The sequence below is a fragment of the Marmota flaviventris genome, chromosome 1 (genome assembly GCF_047511675.1).
Source record: "Marmota flaviventris isolate mMarFla1 chromosome 1, mMarFla1.hap1, whole genome shotgun sequence".
NCBI lineage: Eukaryota > Metazoa > Chordata > Mammalia > Rodentia > Sciuridae > Marmota > Marmota flaviventris.
This window is the reverse complement of record NC_092498.1, coordinates 124,958,783-124,975,918: the sequence shown is the minus strand read 5'-3', so window position 1 is coordinate 124,975,918 and position 17,136 is coordinate 124,958,783. Positions and strand designations below refer to the sequence as shown.

Sequence of the window (17,136 nt, the reverse complement as noted above, 5' to 3'; positions counted from 1 at the left end):
CTGATGTGTTTTATAAAATTAGAAGTGAGCAGCTGGGAGATTCCCAATCCAAAGAAATGATTGATGTTCAAGAGCACAGAAAGGCTGATCGTTATTTGATCCCACACATTGCACACGTGTATTGGGTTATCACAGCACACCCCCCAGATACGCACAATTATTATGTGTCAAATTTAAAAGTCGAGAGACTATGGTATTGGCATCAAGACAGACAGGTGGTTCACTGAAATAGGCCCAGAGATGTGGTAACAGCTGATTTTTAGCAGAGGGGCAAAAAGAATCCAATGGAGAAAATATTTTTTTTCCAAACATGATATTCGAAAAATTGGACACAATGCAACCAGTGATCAACTTAACCAGATGCACACCACAGGCAAAGGCAGACTCATGACCAGCCACGCCACTAACCTGACAGCAGCACTCCTGGAAGAAGACCTTTGTCACTCCTGGAAGGAGACCTTTGACACTCCAGGTGGAGCAATGATCTCTCAGAGCTGATGCCAAAGCAAAGCCGTCAGAACAGATGGGCAATTTGGACTTCACGCTGCTCTTCGCCTGACCCCGCTAAGAGAGTGGCAGCAAAGGCCACCAACAGAGAAGTGGCTTGCGATGATGGACCTGATGAAGGTGTGCGATGGCACACAGAGCTCTCAGTGCCCAATGACACAGAAGCAAGTCACCACAGAGACTGAGACGTTCCACCAAACAAGACTTGCAGACGGGGAGAAGATCAGCTGACCAGACACGGACCCCTTGGCAAAGGGAACGAAGAGCGAACAGGAAGCCGTGACCTGCCCGTGATGCCGTCAGAGTCGGCAAGGCTGGGAGGTTCCAGAACTCCATGCACTCCTGATGGGAGCCCGGGATGTCCCGCCAGTTTGGAAGGCCGGTCTACCTGTGAGTGCTGGGAGTCTGGGAATCTCTCAAAGTGCTGCACATGTACACATATGGCCCAAGTCAACCTCTCAGGCTGCGCACCTCCCATGTGACAGTTCACTGCATAACAGTCATTTTTTAAAGTACAAATAGTGGAATCACACCTGATTTGAAGAAAGAAATTTAAGTTTTCTTGAAATTAAAAAATCTCATAGCTAGATGTGGAAAGCCAGATCTCCTGGGTAAGCAGACACCACCATCCACCTGCAGGCTCAGCTGTGGAAACCCCGGGTCAGCCCGCCTGCTAGAATGCGGCTTCTTCCCCTCTGAGCCAGGGATGGCGGCAGCCAAGCCCCTGCCGCAGCACCACCTCTTCCTGATCCTCCAGTCCCTCCTGCATCTCTACACGAGTGGACCAAGTTCTCAAAGTCGCAGCTGAGAGCACCCTAGTTTCCAGCCGGCAGCCCAAGGAGAGCTTTCCCACAATTCCATACCCAGCAGGTGGGCGTCTGGTTGAAGGAGCAATCTCTGCAGCCGGTGGGGCCAAGTCTCAGTGGGTACAGTCAACCAGAAGGACTGCCAGTCACCGCCCAGGTCATGGGCAGAGAGCGGGAGTCCAGCCCACCAGGATTCTTGCCTGCGTGAAATTAAACAGACCATGTCCCCCACCCCAAAGCCAAAGGCCATTCACTCACACTGGGACGGGAGGGGCTCGGCAAAGAAGAAGGCCAACTAGGCAGCAAATGTGATTATCCCCTTCATTTCTTGTTGGATTGGCAGCCGCTGGGCTGTGGCACATCCATCATGCTCCAAGGCAAGCTACGTCCATGGATTAAAAATTAATTTACCACCCAGCCTGGCTTCCAGCTTGATGCCTTAATTGAGTTTGTTGTGACAGTGGTGCTAAGCTCCAGGCATAATTTACCCAGCCTGCAGATCTCTGGGCTGGGAGAGGTTTATGAGCTCCATGATACAATTATCTCCCAGCACACACAGAATGCTTATCTCCAGAGTCACCCTGGATGTGTCCCAGGTTCCACATGCATGCATAACCGGGAGCAGTTATTGATCCGCTTCTTCAAAGATAGGCTCAACCGTCTTGAGGCTCAGAGAGATAGGAGAACTGGATCCCACTGCTGAGAAAGGCACTCTTCGGAGACTCACATTAATTAATTTAATTAGGCATTTAATTGAGCAGCTAGTAGGTGTTCAGTATGCAAGTGGGTTGTGTGATCTTGCTAGAAGCCAATGGCGATTCTGTTCAGTGTTTGGGATAGCAGTGAGAAGGGTGAAGGGACATCTTGGATGGGCATATGCAAGGCCCAGGGGTCTGCCCCCAGCACTGCACCCTCTTCCTTATTCTCCTTCCTGTTGCCTCTGGCCACAGAGGTTTCCAGAGATCTGCCTTTAGTTAAGAAAGAGTGGCACAGTCCCACTGGCACTGAGCATGTGACCAACAGTGACACTTATCATCAGGTAAAGGTGCTGGGGCATCCATTCTGCTCTGGCTCCCCTCTTACCCCTCCTCCCCCACGGCCCCCCTCAGTGGCCTCAGCCCTGAAGTTCAGAAGGTGGACTGGCAGCTTGGGTGGGGTGGTCAGGCCCCAGACCCACCCTCTGGGCTGGGGAGGACAAGTCCTGCATGTCTCTTCCAGTCTGAGGTGCTGCCTCCACTTGCAAGGCCTGGTTGGAGGGACCTGTCCCTCGTGTGGACGCAGTGGCCCTTGGCACCGTGGCGGCAGGCTGTGCTGCGGAAGGGGCTCCCAACACAGCTGGCCCTCCTGTACTGTGGGCACCTGGCCAGCCTTCATCCCCCTTTCTGGGCAGTAGCACACCTGGGGGCCACTGTGTCACATGTGTGCAAGTGACAGCAGATAAGGGACAGCTGTGGAGGGGGGGCCCAGCTGCATTATGGGATAGACAAGGTAAGACTGTGCACTCACTTTTAAGGAGACTTGGTGGGTTTAGCACTGTGGGGAAGGCCTACTGTAAGTGGGATCACTGCAATCATCCCCGTGCCTCCGAGCATTTGAGAGTTCACTCCATAAGTGGCGTGTCAGGAGCAACCTGCCCCCTTACAGAGGAAGACCATTCTTATTGCTGGGGCCCATAAATGTGGCCTTGCTCGGAGGTGCAATGTGGTTGCCCCTTGTCTGTCTTGTGATTCTGAAACCTAAACGACACCATGTTTCACGCATAAAGTATCAAGGAAGTTAGCCGATAGAAAGGGAACAAGTAGGTGAGAGACAAACTCGAATTACAATGAGCACATAGAGCACGCTCAGCCTCGCAGTGACCAGGGACAGGCAAATTCAAACACAGGGCTCCTTCAGATGAGCCCAGATCGCAGGCCAGGGCGGAGAGCACTGGCAAGGCCAGAGCCCGCTCACCCAGCCGTGGCCAGACGGCAGCTCCCCGTGTGCCATCCTGGGCCCCAGTGACCTCACCAGGCTCACTCACATGTTTCCCCAGGGAGGCCCAAGGATGCCCACCAGGGAAAGGAGGGAGTGCAGGAAGGGAAAACTGACCCTCCCAAGTACACCTCAGGAACTACACCGAGCACAGAGAGCAGATAGCCACGTCACGGGCCCCAAGTGACACAGTCGCGAACAAAACATAAGACACCATGTTGGCCGTGGTGTCGCCCAAGGGCACAGCACCTGCCTGGTACACGCAAGGTCCTGGGTTCCGTGCCCAGCACGGAAAAGAAAGAGAAAACCATTTTCTGAGGCGCTGGAAAGACGGTTCACACAGATGCGTAGAAACACTTGAAAGCATGTTTGGAAACTTAGGGAGGCCACAGATCCCAATGGCACAGTGGGAGTCCCTGGGGTGGCCCTGGGCAGATCCTATGCATCACGAGGAGCGCAGCTCAGCTGTGACACACGACTTCTTTTTGGAGAGCAGCGCGTGCGAATGACGTGGCAGAGGGAGAGGGCAGAAGGCCTCGGCCACCACACGGCTCACCAGGCTCGCCAGGCTCGACTGCGCCCACTTCAGCAGGCACAGCGGGCAGCAAAGCAGCCACCAGTGAGGAGGCCAAACGTGGCCGGCTCTCGGGCAGAACTCGGTCGTGTAGACACTGTCTGGTTACTGCTCGCTTCTCAGTACAACAATGGCGTCGTGGTTACCTAGGAAATGAGCTTATCTTTAAGTGATACCTGAGAAAGCTCTTAGCCAAGCAGCAGCACAGCACCTGTAACGTTGGAACCGTCCAGTACAGAAGGGTGACGATGGGAGACGGATGGGGAGTGAGGGGTGAGGGATAGATGATGGGGACGGGCAGATGACGGACAGTGAGAGTGATGGATGACAGGTGGTAGGTACAGATTATAGACAGAGACAGGTGAGAGAGATAATGACAGTGGACAGATGATAGATATGGACAAATGATAAATGAAAGAGATAGATAAATTATAGATACAGGTGATAGATAGATGACAGGTGGCTAGATGATCCAGATGGTGGATGACAGACAGATGGAGGATGATCCATAATAGAGGGTGGAGAGATCAGGTAGGTAGATGACCCATGGATAGTCAGGTAACTAGGCAGATACTAGATGATAGACAGGTGATGGGCTGACAGCAGCTGTGATGTTTTTAAGTGGCCAATCCTAAGTGGGGTGCATATGAAGGTTCATTAGGCTGTTCTCTCAACTTCTCAGTATGCTCGAAATTGTTCTTAAAAAGTTAAAAAGAGAAGGTCGACGTGGAGCTTTGTGAAGGTGTAAACATTCAAACCGACTGCAGCCGAGCTGGCCAGCTCCTGCCCTGAGGCTCTGGGATGGGGACGGCTAGGTGTGTCCTCCTCTTCTCAGTGCTCCTCTTCCTTACCAAGCCATTCTCCTGAATTAAAACAACAGTAAAGCCACCATCCATGGCCCCCTTCAGCCAGCTGCTGGCCTAGGACATGGAAATGGGGTCCTGAGTTTCCAGGGACGCATGGGTTTGGCACCTGGGAAGGAGGTCTCTCATCCCCTGCCCCATGTCCCAGTGGTCCCCAGTTTTGCTCTGGAGTGCAGGTCTGTAGGCGGCTATGACCGGCGAGGCCTGGGAGGTGGGGACAGACAGCCGCCTGGCGGACACCAGGAGTAGGTGGCTCGGCTAGAGGGCCTAGGAACTCTGCTCGTAGGCCAGATTCAGCCGCCTGTGCTCTCTGTCTCCAAGTCGGCACTTCATGGACCACAGCTCTCAATACCGGGGACTCGGGTCTTGGGATTTCTAGGACTTTTTCCATTTCCAAAGCGTGACTGGTGCACAGACCTTGGCTTGCCGCTAGAGCCTGGTGTTTGCTTAAACAAGGTAAAAAATATATAAGGTAAAATGTTAAATAGCTATGACAAGTCGCCTGGCTCCCCGGGCAAGCAGTTCAAGGTCCTCCTGTCAACCCAGCTCGTCCAGCCCCGAGCCCCGCCCTTGGCACCTCGGTGGACCTCGGCTCAGCTAGGAGCCATGGACAGAGACCCCAGCCAGGAATGCTCAGGGCTGGAAATGCAAGGACGCTCACCAGAACCCTGTCCTGCAGGTCTAAACTCAGGTCCTCTGTCCTCGCCCCAGGACCACTGAAGCCCATCCCTCCAGCAGCCTGGCATCTGGGGTGGGAGCAAGGAAGAGATAAGCTCCTGGCCACCAATAAAAGGAAGCTTCGGAAGGACCTGGGAGCACATGGGGCCCAGGGAGTCGAGCTCCCAGACAGAGACAAGGAGCACCTGCTAGAACACTCCCGGCCCCACCCAGGAGCTCGCCATGGAAAGGAATGAATGCAGTTGACTTTTCCTGGTGTCACTCTGTGAAGACTCAGCACTCTACAGAGAATGTCCAGCTGGTCAAGCTTCCACATCCAGCTGCCCCTGCCTTGGCTCTCGGTGGGGGGTTGGGAGGAGTGCAAGAGGAAGAGCCCTAGAAGCAGGTTTCTGTAGAGTGAGCAAGTGCTGGGCTTGCAACAGAAAAACTGCACACAGGGCAACGGGAGACGGGCTCCCACAGCAGGACAGGACGCACGCTGGGCAGAGAGCCAGGCCCATGGTGGGGCCCCTACCATCCGGTGAGCACAGCCCCCAACACACAGCACAGGCCACTGCAAGCGGCCCACAGCCCCTGGCCATGCTGCAGCCCTGGCTTCTCTGGGGTCCCTGGCTGTGCAGGGGTCTCTGGTCACACGTGAGTCCCTGGTTATCCTGGGGTCCTTGGTCTCGCTGGAGTCCTTGGCATTTCAGAAAGTTTCAGGCTTAGAAGATCAAAGGAACCCCCCATCCAGGCCACCTATCCCCCTGGCAGGTTCTGCCACCACCTCCTGGTGTCTCCCCTTGGGCTGGGGATGGCGGCTCAGTTCCCCAGGGAGGAAGAGGCTTCTCAGGTGCCAAGCTTGTTGGGGGCAGGGACTGCCTCCAGGGAGTGGCTCGGCAGGGCAGGGAAGGCTCGGGCTCTGCAGGAACAGCTCTTTCCCCCATAATTCCTACGGGCTCCCTGTGGTCAGAGGGACCCTTGTCCTCCAGAGGAGGAGGGAGCCCACCTGGGTGCCTTCTGCTGCTCAGGCAACACTGAGTTCGGGTCCACCTTGAGTCAGGTCCCCTGAGAAACAGAACCATATAGTCTGAGAGCCAGGGTGGGGCACTGGAGTGAGGCCCAGAGGCCTGGGAACCAGGGGCTTCTCGGGAGCAGCGTGGCCCTGCTCCTGGACAGTCAGCAGGTTCCCTCTTCCTCTGCCTTTTGGTTCTATCCAGGTCCCCAACAGCTTGGGCGGTGCCACCACACGGGTGAGGGCAGTGCTCACTTGCTGCCTGGACATGTTTTTGGAAGGTCTGGCAGCACTGACAGATTTGCAGATTGTCTTGCAACTCCCGGGAGGATCACTGTCCCAGCGCTTTGTGAAGGAAGAGCAGAGGCACTGTCCAGCCCCAGAGGCTGTCTGCCTGCCCACACCTGAGCCAGGGGGGGCTTCCTTGTGCCTGGAGGGATGAGCCTCCTCCTGCACTGCCGCCCCAGGGCCCCCCCCCCCACTCCTCTCCCCTGCTTAAGGAGGCCAGCACCAGTCCCTGCCAGAGAAGATCCAGCTAACAGTCAGGTCACTCTTGTTACTTCCCTTTTTACAACCACACATGACACCCACAGGTATGCAGGGCCTTCGCCTGGCTCCAAGGCTGGCCTGGGATAGCGGGCGCCAGAGCAGGAGTCTGGGCCCTTTCCTGGTGGCTCCCTAGCTCCTGGCTCCTCCTCCTCAAAACCCCCTGGGTCAACAACTGTTGGAGCAGGCGGAGGGGACAGGCCTGCTGGGTCACGCATCCCCACTGCTACCCACGCCGAGTTTTTCCTCCGGCTCAGCCACAGGTGAACGAGCAGCCCGGGAGTGGGCGGATGCTCTTCAGATAGAAATTCAGGCAAAATGCCTCGTTCAGATGCACAGGGATGGAAATATGTCTATAGCTTTAGATATAAATAATCCCAGAGTCAGAATTCTAGCAGCCTATAACAAATAGAAGACTTGGCCGGCGACAAGGAAGAGACTGTGTTCATCCCCGTCCAATTGTGCTCGGATCTTGCTAATAAATGCAGGTTGGGATGGGGGTGGGGGGCAGGCATTTGGACTTGTACCCAGTCTTTCATGAGACATGGGCCTTCAGCTAAACCTCAGAAGTCAACAGCTTTCTTACTTGAAGTTTCTATGTTTAAAAAAGCACAACTTGCTTTGGAGTCAGCTGCTTGCAGATTAAGGCACCAGACAGGCAAAACTGGCAACAACATGTCCGCAGTGGGCTGCCATCATTCATCCCCCGCCCACGGCACCTCGCCATCCTCTGCTCAGCCGCAAGTGCACCTGCTGTGCCTCAGAGAGACTGGGTGCAGGGAACACAGGAGGAACAGGCGGGTCCCCCCATGAACCATCCTTCAGGGTGTGTCTCATGCAGGGCTGTGACACACGGTAATTGCTCTACAAAGCAAATTGCGGGAGCTCATTAGCTTCTGCTCCTGCGTCTCTTGCAGGACTGAAATAACTCTGCCCTTTACTGATCGGGTCATTATTGATTTTTTGCTCCGTGGGAAGCCAACCCTTCAAATTCAAGGGAGTCTAAAAGCCTCACGGGATGGAGGTGATGCGCTGGGGTTCCAGAGAACTAAAACCAGCAGAGGTTTTGGGAAGCCAGCACTGTGGCCTGGGAATGGGAGTGCTGAGCCAACCAGACGCACACTGTCCCTCATCTTTCCATAGCGACGGGGTAGTTGGCCTCCAATCCAACATAGGCAGGGTGTCATGGGAACCAGGATGTTCCATGGCCCCGAGTTGAACATTAGCTCTGCCAGAGCCTGTGCCTCTCAGCCTCTCTCCCGGCCCAAAGTCTGGCCGCCACCCTCAGAGCAAACGTCTCTGTTGCCTGGCTACTGATTGGGGTTGGGACAAGGCCTGGCTGGACAGCAGGTCAAAAGCCTGGAAACAGTGCCTGGGTGTTGTCTAAAGCAGGACCTGTGGTGCACACTGTCCTGGGCACGCAGCACCCAGGAGACAAAGGCCCATGCGGAGCCAGCTCTTGCCCGGCTCTGACTGGAATCCAGGCTCCTACACAGACATGCGGCCTCCCTGGGACATGCCCTCCTGAGCAGAGGGTCCCAAGGAAATGCATCCTTGAGGTGGACTCTGAGGGGCCACGTGGAGACCTGCTCCTGGGACCCCGGGCTACCCTGGCCATCACCCTTCCCAAGGGCCCTTCGGCAGATTCCACCCCCCCACCTCGTGAAGTGGCCAGAATCCAGTGCTGCTGCTCGCAACCAAAACCCAGCTTACACCTGAACTGGGGCCTAAGCTACAGAAATGACCCCTCACAGCCTGAGGCGCCGTCAGGCCCGGACGCAGGAGGGAGTGACCGCCCCGTCCCCACTGGGCTGTGTGCTGGCAGCTTTGGCCTTCCCTGCTTTTCAGCAGGGACCCTGCAATCTTTGCCTTCTCGTTCAAATGCTGCCCTCTGTCCATGTCTCAGTGTCCAAGTTCCCCTCTCATGGGCCATCGTATTGACCCATTTTAGTGTGTGCACCATGTGAAGACACAGTCGCCACCAAGGAGGACACACCTGGTGCCTGAGGACCAGGCCTCCCACACATGCTCTGAGGGACACCACAACAGTCCTCCCTGAGGCCCAGGCTGACCATCCCATCCCAGGGAGCACACAGCACCTGCCGACCTGCTCCCAGGCCTGGGGCATCTGCAAGGCTGGGACCCCATCAGCGCACTGAGGCTGCAGGTGCTGTCAGCGGGAGCTGAGGAGCCAGCGTCCAGGTCTAGCTGCTGCCTGGAGAGTGCAAAGCCAGCCCCTCTGCAGGAGGTAGAGGTCACTGGGGTGAGGGGAATATGGCTGTCACGCTGGCCCCAGGAGCTCAGCCACTCCTACATGGCAATAGCCTGGCTCAAGCCTGTTTTAGTCAGGTTTACTGCTGCTGTGACTAAAGGACCCCAGGACTACTGTAAAGGAGGTAAAGTGTGTTGGGGGCTCACCGATTCAGACAGCAGGCTCCATTCTTCGGGGCTCACAGCGTGGCGGAGAGGGTGACCGAGGGAAGCCCCTCACATCACGGTAACCAGGAAGCAGAGACTCCACTCTCCAGATAAAAATATATACCCAAAGCCACACCCAATCCCCACCTCCTCCAGCCACACCCCCCACTGCAGCGGCCACTCAGTGAATCCCAACAGGGGGTTGATTGACTGAGTGGTCAAGACTCTCACAACCCGGCCATTTCTCCCCTAAACCTTCCTGTTCGTCCGTCTCACACGTGAGCTTCTGGGGGACATCTCACATCCAAACCATAACAGGGCCTGGAGACCCTTCAGCCTGAGCACGGGTTCAGGACGTGGGTCCTCTGGAAGACAGCCCTGGCCCTCAGGGGACCCTCCACACAAGCCTAGGCAGTGCTAGTATAAGGCTGTGCCATCTTCGGAGCCAAACTTTGGAGGCATCAGCAGGAAGTGGAAAGAGCAGCGGGCCTGAACCCTGAGTGCCTGCTGAAGGGCTCTAATCTAAACTGAAGCCACCACAGGGAAAGGACGCAGTGTCCCCAAGACAGTGTCTGAGCTCCTGGATCAAGCCATTCCTGAGCCTGAACAGGCTCCTTTCCATGAATAGCCAATCTACTCCCCATTTAGCTAAGCCACGGTACCTGTCATCCTCCAGCTAAAGACCCCTGACCCACAGCATCAAGGGCACAGCAGGCCCAAAACCTCTGAGTGCACTGCCAGATCGACAGCCTGGTTACCTCCTGAACAAAAAGAAGAATCCTGGGTCTCAGGGTCCAGGTTACCAAGGGGCAGGAGTCAGACTGACACCATGGAGACCCACATGCCGTCCCTGCAGAGCAACAGTCTCAGGGTCCCTTCAGAGCCCTTGCAAAACATACTGGCCCCTCCCACCCCCGTGTGAATGCCCTTGAGCCAGAGCACAGCCACCGAGGAGGAGGGCGCCAGGCTCTCGCTTGCCACAGGCCCCGAGGGCTCTGGTGAGTCATCTGCCTGGAGCAGGCTCAGCTCCCGGGCAGTAGGCCCTTCTCAGCCGACTTATCTACTTGAAGGAAAAGAAATAAACACAGCAGATCTGAAGGACATAATTGCTGTGCTCTTGAGGAGCACAGGCTAAGAGCCTTCCACCCAGACATGCCACACAGATGGCCTTGCGCTGAGGCCAGCAGGCCCAGGGCCTCACCACGGGAGCCCCATCACGCAGGCTTAGGCCCTGGAGCAGAAGCCCTGGCCAGACATCTCATATCCAAACCATCACAGGGCCTGGAGACCTGCTGCACCCCAGGCACAAGGGACCTGTCACCCCACCCTGTGCCCCAGGGCTTGCCTGCTCCTTGCACCAACACCAGACTGACCCCTTCCTCTGTGTGACCTTGGGTTTCTGTGGGTAAAGAGGAAACCGCAGACCGTGGGAGACCACCGTGGGTGTATGGCTTCAGCCTGTGCCTCCAGGCGTCCCCACTGCTGCAGCTGCCTCTGTAGCTCCCAGGTCAGCCGGGCCCACAGCACAACGGGAAACTCCACAAACAGGAGCCACAAGCCTACGTGACTGTCACACAGCCTGTGCCGCGCTCGCCGCCCTCGCCAGCTGCTCCTCCTCCCACTGTGCCCGCTCTGTTTGTTTACTGATCCTTTATTCTGGTGCCGGGCATCAGACCCCGGGCACTGCAAATGCTCAGCGTGCTCTGCCACCAGGCCCAGCCTGTGCCTCCCTGTGGATCACACTCCTGTGGATCACACTCCTGTGGATATATCAGAAAACACAAGAGCAGACATAGGGTTCCGCACCCTCGAGGGTCCGGGCTGGGGTCTCAGGACGTACCCCCATGGGTGAGGGGATGACTGGTGTGTTTTCCATGAATATGTGATTGTGACTGGGTTTTGTTAACTGCTTTGTCCACTCTTTCTACCTACAGGACACTCCAGGGAATGCAGGGTGCCCAGGCAGGTTTGGACAGTGACTTTGCCAGGTTTATGGCAGCAATTCCCCAGGGACAAACAGAATGAAACCTGCAGGCACGGTGGTGCATACCTGTGATCCCAGCACTTGGGAGGCTGAGGCAGGAGGATTGTGAGTTTGAGAGCAGCCTCAGCAACTTAGTGAGGCCTGAGCAACTTAGCAAAACCCTGTCTCAAAATAAAACATAAAAAGGGCTGGGATGTGGCTCAGTGGTTAAGTACCTCTGGGTTCCATCCCCAGTACCAAAAAATAAATATGAGGCCAAATGAGATTGACAGAGACCCAGACCTAATGTAGAGATGGACGTGGCTGTCGATGCAGACAGGTGAAAACATGGATGGAGATGAGACACGGGATACGTGGAAGGACAACCAATGATGGCCGTCAGCCTGCACAGGGAGGAGTCGAAGACACTGGAGGTTTCACAGACTGAATGGCAGACCGCCCACCTGACGGACGGGGACTGCAGGTTGCAGGAGGTGTGTGCTGAGCCCAGTGTGCCCAGTGGCCCTTACTTGTGCAGACAGCCCCTGCGCATGTGCATACGTGTTCACTTCATAGTAGGTGGAGAGCGTGCTTGTGGGCATACATGTGTGCATGGGGCTGAAAATTCAGGAGAGGAACCAAGCCATCAGCAGTGAAGTCAGCAGGGACTAGGAATAGGGAGACTAGCATTCACTCCATGCACCTCTCTGAGACACGTCTTTACAACGAGCATCAACTGCCCTTACGACCTGACCAGGAGCCAGGAGGAGCCATGGCAAAGCTGCGGGGCGCTGCTCACAGAGAGATTATGCAGCTTGGGTCTGCGGAGGCTCACCCCGTTCCTTCACCTGCCGGGGCTCTGGCCCTGTGCATGCTGATGACAGTGTCCATGACAGGCAGCCAGAAAGCACTGCCCAGTGGGAGCTGAAAACCTGGCAAAGGTGCTCACAGCATTGAAACTGCCTCCAGGCTGCAGAGCAACCTGCTCCTGGAATGTGCTCCTCTGAGAGCCACTGGCCAGACCTCCCATCTCACCAGGTCCTGCGGAGCTACCCCCAAAACTGCTTTCCCTTTGTGGTGAAATAATGCAAACGTTCCATCCCTTCAGGTGGAAGCAAGAGCTAAATTTAAATGCAGTGACTTAATGATGCATCTGCAGTTCCCAGTGGCTGACAATCTATCAAGAAAAAGACCCGCCCGACCCAAATGGAGGAGATTCATTCATACGCGCCCATCTCATTCCACACCTCTCAACCCCAAAGTGACCAAAATCAAAAGCAGCAAAAATGTAATAAGCCCTCAAAATAATCTGGTGATCTGTAAAAAAGCAGAGTGACTTCTGCACCACACAGACAGGTATGACTCATAACTCGAAAAAGCCACAGCAAATGGTCACCCACATCACTCAGCTGAGAGGTCTCTTCCCTGAGCAACTTGGGCAGTTCTCAGTGTTCTTAGCTGCAGGTTGGTCTTTCTGAGACACAAGGATAAATATCCGCTTGTTCTAAATGATACCTACTGAGGGATCTGATACCATTGTATTGATAATAATGAAACATTGAGAGCTTTAGAGTATCTTACAGAAAGCCCTCCACCCCCAGAGATGCCGACTATACTCATTAAATGATGGTTTGCAGCTTGATTGTGACAGGAAACAAAGGATTACCAAGATACTCATCCTACATCCAAAATAGTCACAGGCTTCACACACAGGTTTTCTGCCTCCTTCTAGGGAGAATGAATGTGTAGAATAGAAATCAGAAGATGGGGTGCAAATATAAGTGTATGAAACATATGTTGCCTGGATCCATTTCTACCATCATCATCATCACCACCACCACCACCTCCACCACCATCATCATCATCATCTCTATCATCATCACCACCATCATCACTACCACCATCATAATTTCCATCACCATCATCACAATCACCACCATCATCTCCATCACCATCATCACCATCACCATCATCATCTCCATCATCATCATCACCATCACCATCATCATCACCATCTCCCTTATCATCACCACCATCACCACTATCACCATCATCATCATCACCACCATCATCACTATCACCATCACCATCACCACCATCACCACCATCTTCACCATCACTGCCATCATTTCCATCACCACAACCTACAGCTCCACTATATCCATCATTGTCACCTCCATCATCCCACCATCCTCACCATGTGGACTGGAATCTGAGACCCAGGACCACTGTTTCTATCTGTCGCAGACCCCATCCCAAGCCTGGGCAAAGGCAGCAAAAGTGCGGTGGGATCACCTTCTGCTTCATGACCCTAATGCAAGCAGAACACCCCTCAGAACCAGGGCCTGGCCAGCCAACTGAGGGCAAAAGCTCTTGGTCTTGAGTGGCATGAACAGTCCTGTTCACGTCGCCCCCTGTGCAAGAAGCCTCAAGCCAAGTGTGGCACAAAGGTGTGCCTGGGTCCTGAACTCTGGACCTGGCCACTAACTTCCGACTTCTCCCTGCACTTGTGGTTCCTCAGGTGGCTCAAACTCAAAACTGGGCTTGAGTGTCCCTGTGGAAGTGAATCCCGACCCTCGCTTGGCCCTTCTCATCCTAGAGAAGGCACTTCTCCTCCACGTCTCCCAGTGCAGACCATCCGGAGGTCGTGCCTGCCATCTCCCCTCTCCCTCCATCCCTCCACGCAATGCTGGCAGGTCCTACCACCCAGTGCTCCTAGGACCTGCTCACGGCCTTCTCTACACACAGCAGGTGCCAGCCACGGCTGCTCCTGGGCAGCGTGGCCTCCCAAACCTCCTGGCTTCCATGCTTGCCTCCATCTCCAGTCAGAGCCTAGGGTGATCTTATTAAAGGGTGACTCTGATCACGTCTCTGTCCTACTCAGAACTCTGTCCCCATCAACTGGCAATTGGTCTTTATCCTTAAAGTCGTTGCCTTAACACAGATGTCAGGGTCCTGAAGGAGCTGCCCCGTCCACCTCTCCCCACATGTGCCCAGCAGGCTGCTATACACATGCTCAGCTCATGCTGGCTGCAGGGCCTGTGTTCTGCCATCCCCCACAATGCCATCTCGGAGGATGCGGACCACATCTGCTTGGTTGGCCATCCTGTCCACTCCAACCAACAAGCTGACAGTCAGCCCTCGACAACACGCTGTGAATAAACTCTTAACATCAAAAAAACAGGCTCAGCCTGAAGCTGGCAGGGGAGCACTTGAGAGAGGGGAGGACATACCCCAAGGCCCCGCTGCTGGGTGCCTGGTCTCCAGACGTGAGGGGGTCTTCCGTAGGCCAATCACTTCGCCTCTGCCTCTGTGGACGTCAGGCGTGGCGCTCCATCCCTGACCTGCAGGGAAAAGCACACACGGTCCATCAGTCAGGAAGGGACAGCTGGGGAGCTGGCCTCAGCCTCTTTCCCTGACCCCCATCCAGGGCAGGGAGGGAGAGACGAAGCTGGGCCAAGAGCAACCCCGAGGCCCCGGTGCAAGTCCGCTGGGAGAACAAGCTCAGAGTCCTTCTACCCTGGACTTTCTTTCACGCCCATCAAATTCCTGGTGCCGACAGTGAGAAAGACACACAACTCCTGATGCCCCCTTTCTGCCCAGTGGACTCCCTGGTCCCCGAGTCCCAGGCCTGGCTAATTACCAGGTTCCGCCGACGGCAAAGGCGACCTGAGAGCACAAATCCACGCTGGGCTGGCTCTGAGCACACTCTGATCCTCAAAATGTGACCGCGCGGTGGTCACAGGGGGAGTTGCTGCACATCCGGCTGATTGATGAAGTCCAATGTGGAATTCATCAGAATTGCAACCAGACACTCGAAGACTTTCCAGCACCAGGCAGACCTCACGGTGACATACACAGACAAAAGGTCAGAAGTTGTTTTACATCCCCTTTGTTTTGCCAGGACAAGTTTTTAAATCACCACATGAGACTGAATCGCCATAGGTTTCATCAAAAGCCTCCCAAGTCTGCCGCATCTAAATTAAGCAGCATGGTCAGGGGAAGAACAAAGAGACAGCCAGGCTTCATCCCAGAGCTGGGGACCAAAAGCCCGGTCTCTGCAGCCAAGATTCAATTGATTTCAATTTGGCCAGAGTCTGCTGAGTGTCTCCAGGCTCCCGGCAGTCCAAGTCAGATGGCCACAAGGACCAGGAGGGAGGGAAGGCCGGACACGTGGGTGTGACGCCCACTCAGCTGGAATATGATAAGATTCGGAATGATGAGCAAGGAGCTGCAGGGGAGATGTCTAGACCAGAGACTGAGGTTTGCCTTCTGGAAAGGCACAAGGACTGTGCTCAGAGGGAGCAGGCAGCGGCCCGGCAGCAGGAGCCATGGAAATTGAGAAAGTAGCAGCTGACCACGGACAGGCCTCCCAGCCCCACACGCACATTGGAGGGGCCAGACGTTACCCCACACTGGCCTCCCAGAGACTGGGAATACCGTGTGGGTGGGAATGTACGGCTGGGCCAAACCTCTAGGTGCTGACCTCAGGAGTGACAACAGGAGACACTTCAGCCCCGCATGCCTATGTGGGCCAAGCCCACCGCTGTCCTCTAAGCTGCCACGGGGCACCCCAAGACCTACCAGCCAACCAGGGAGCACTCTCTGCATTAAAGCCTCCCTCCTCTGACACGGAAGATGGAAGTCAATCCACACAAAAGCCAAACTCAGAAGGAAGACCCTGCAAACAGCCCAGGTGAACTCCGAAAGGAAAACATACCCAAAGGTCTCCTCAGGGGGCAAATCAAGGAGCTGGAGGAGGACGTGAGGACAGAAGCACGCGTCCCTGAGAACGGTGCCTGACGCGGAAATTTAAGTGCAGATTTGGAAGATGAAGTGAAGAAAATCTCAATGTGTGATAGAAAATATGTTTTTTAAAAATACTTAAAGATCTTACCCATAAGATTTCCATAAAAAGAAAACATAAAGAAAGAAACTGTCAGTTACATATAATAACCAGTTCCAGAGCAAAGTGCCTCGTGAGGGCTCTGTGGGATGGCTGAGAGGACCTGTGCAACGGGCAGCGTAACATGCATGCAAGGGAAGGACAGAAGGAGACCCGCACACTTCTGATAACAATTAGAAGGAGTGATGGTGTTAAAAGGACACAGGCCGGGGTTAGGTCTCTAGGTTTTGCTCAGCGATCTTGGAAGGCACCAGAACATCTTTAGATTCTGGTTGAATATTATTTCCAACTTAAGATTCTACACCCAACACACTGCCAATCAAGCAAAGGCGCTTCCACAAACCTGAAGGCTCACCAAACACCTCCCCGGGCACTCTCTTAGGAGGTGCCCAGAAGACGTGGGGCAGCCAGACAGGTGAACAAGAAGGAAGGCCGCTGTGAGGACAGATTCTACCTGAATTGTCATGGAGAAAAGCTCCCAGATGACACCTGGGCTCTGCTCTGGAGAGGGGAGGGAGGAGGGGGAGAGAGGAGGGGGAGGGGAGAGAGGAGGGGGAGGGGGAGGCAGGAGGGGAGGCCCAGGAAAGTGCACAAGAATGCTGCCCATCTACAAATTGTGCTGTGCTCCGCTACAAATGCACCACAGCAAATTCTATGTTTACATGTGATTATTGTGCACTAATTTAAAGTAACCATCATAAAATAGCAGGGAGACCTATAGAGAACAGCAAGGGGAGGAACAGGGAAAGGAAACGGGAGGTACTGGGGAAAGAAATTGCCCATGGCTATGGGCGTGAATGCACATGGCATTACAAATCCCACCACTATGCATAATATAATGCCCCAATTAAAAAATTCAAGCATTCAGAGAAAAGAGGGTCAAGGAAAGTTTTCTTATATCATGAAA

General features: G+C 54.7%; 1 long non-coding RNA gene across 1 annotated transcript in view; it reads right to left on the bottom strand.

Moving 5' to 3' along the window:
- Positions 1 to 14,641, bottom strand: part of LOC139704781 (uncharacterized) — a 61,989-nt gene extending 47,348 nt beyond the window's left edge. Inside the window, exon 1 of the long non-coding RNA XR_011706779.1 lies at positions 14,557 to 14,641. This is a non-coding gene — a long non-coding RNA (uncharacterized lncRNA). The remainder of the gene's footprint in view (positions 1 to 14,556) is intronic.
- Between the last annotated feature and the right edge of the window lie 2,495 nt (positions 14,642 to 17,136).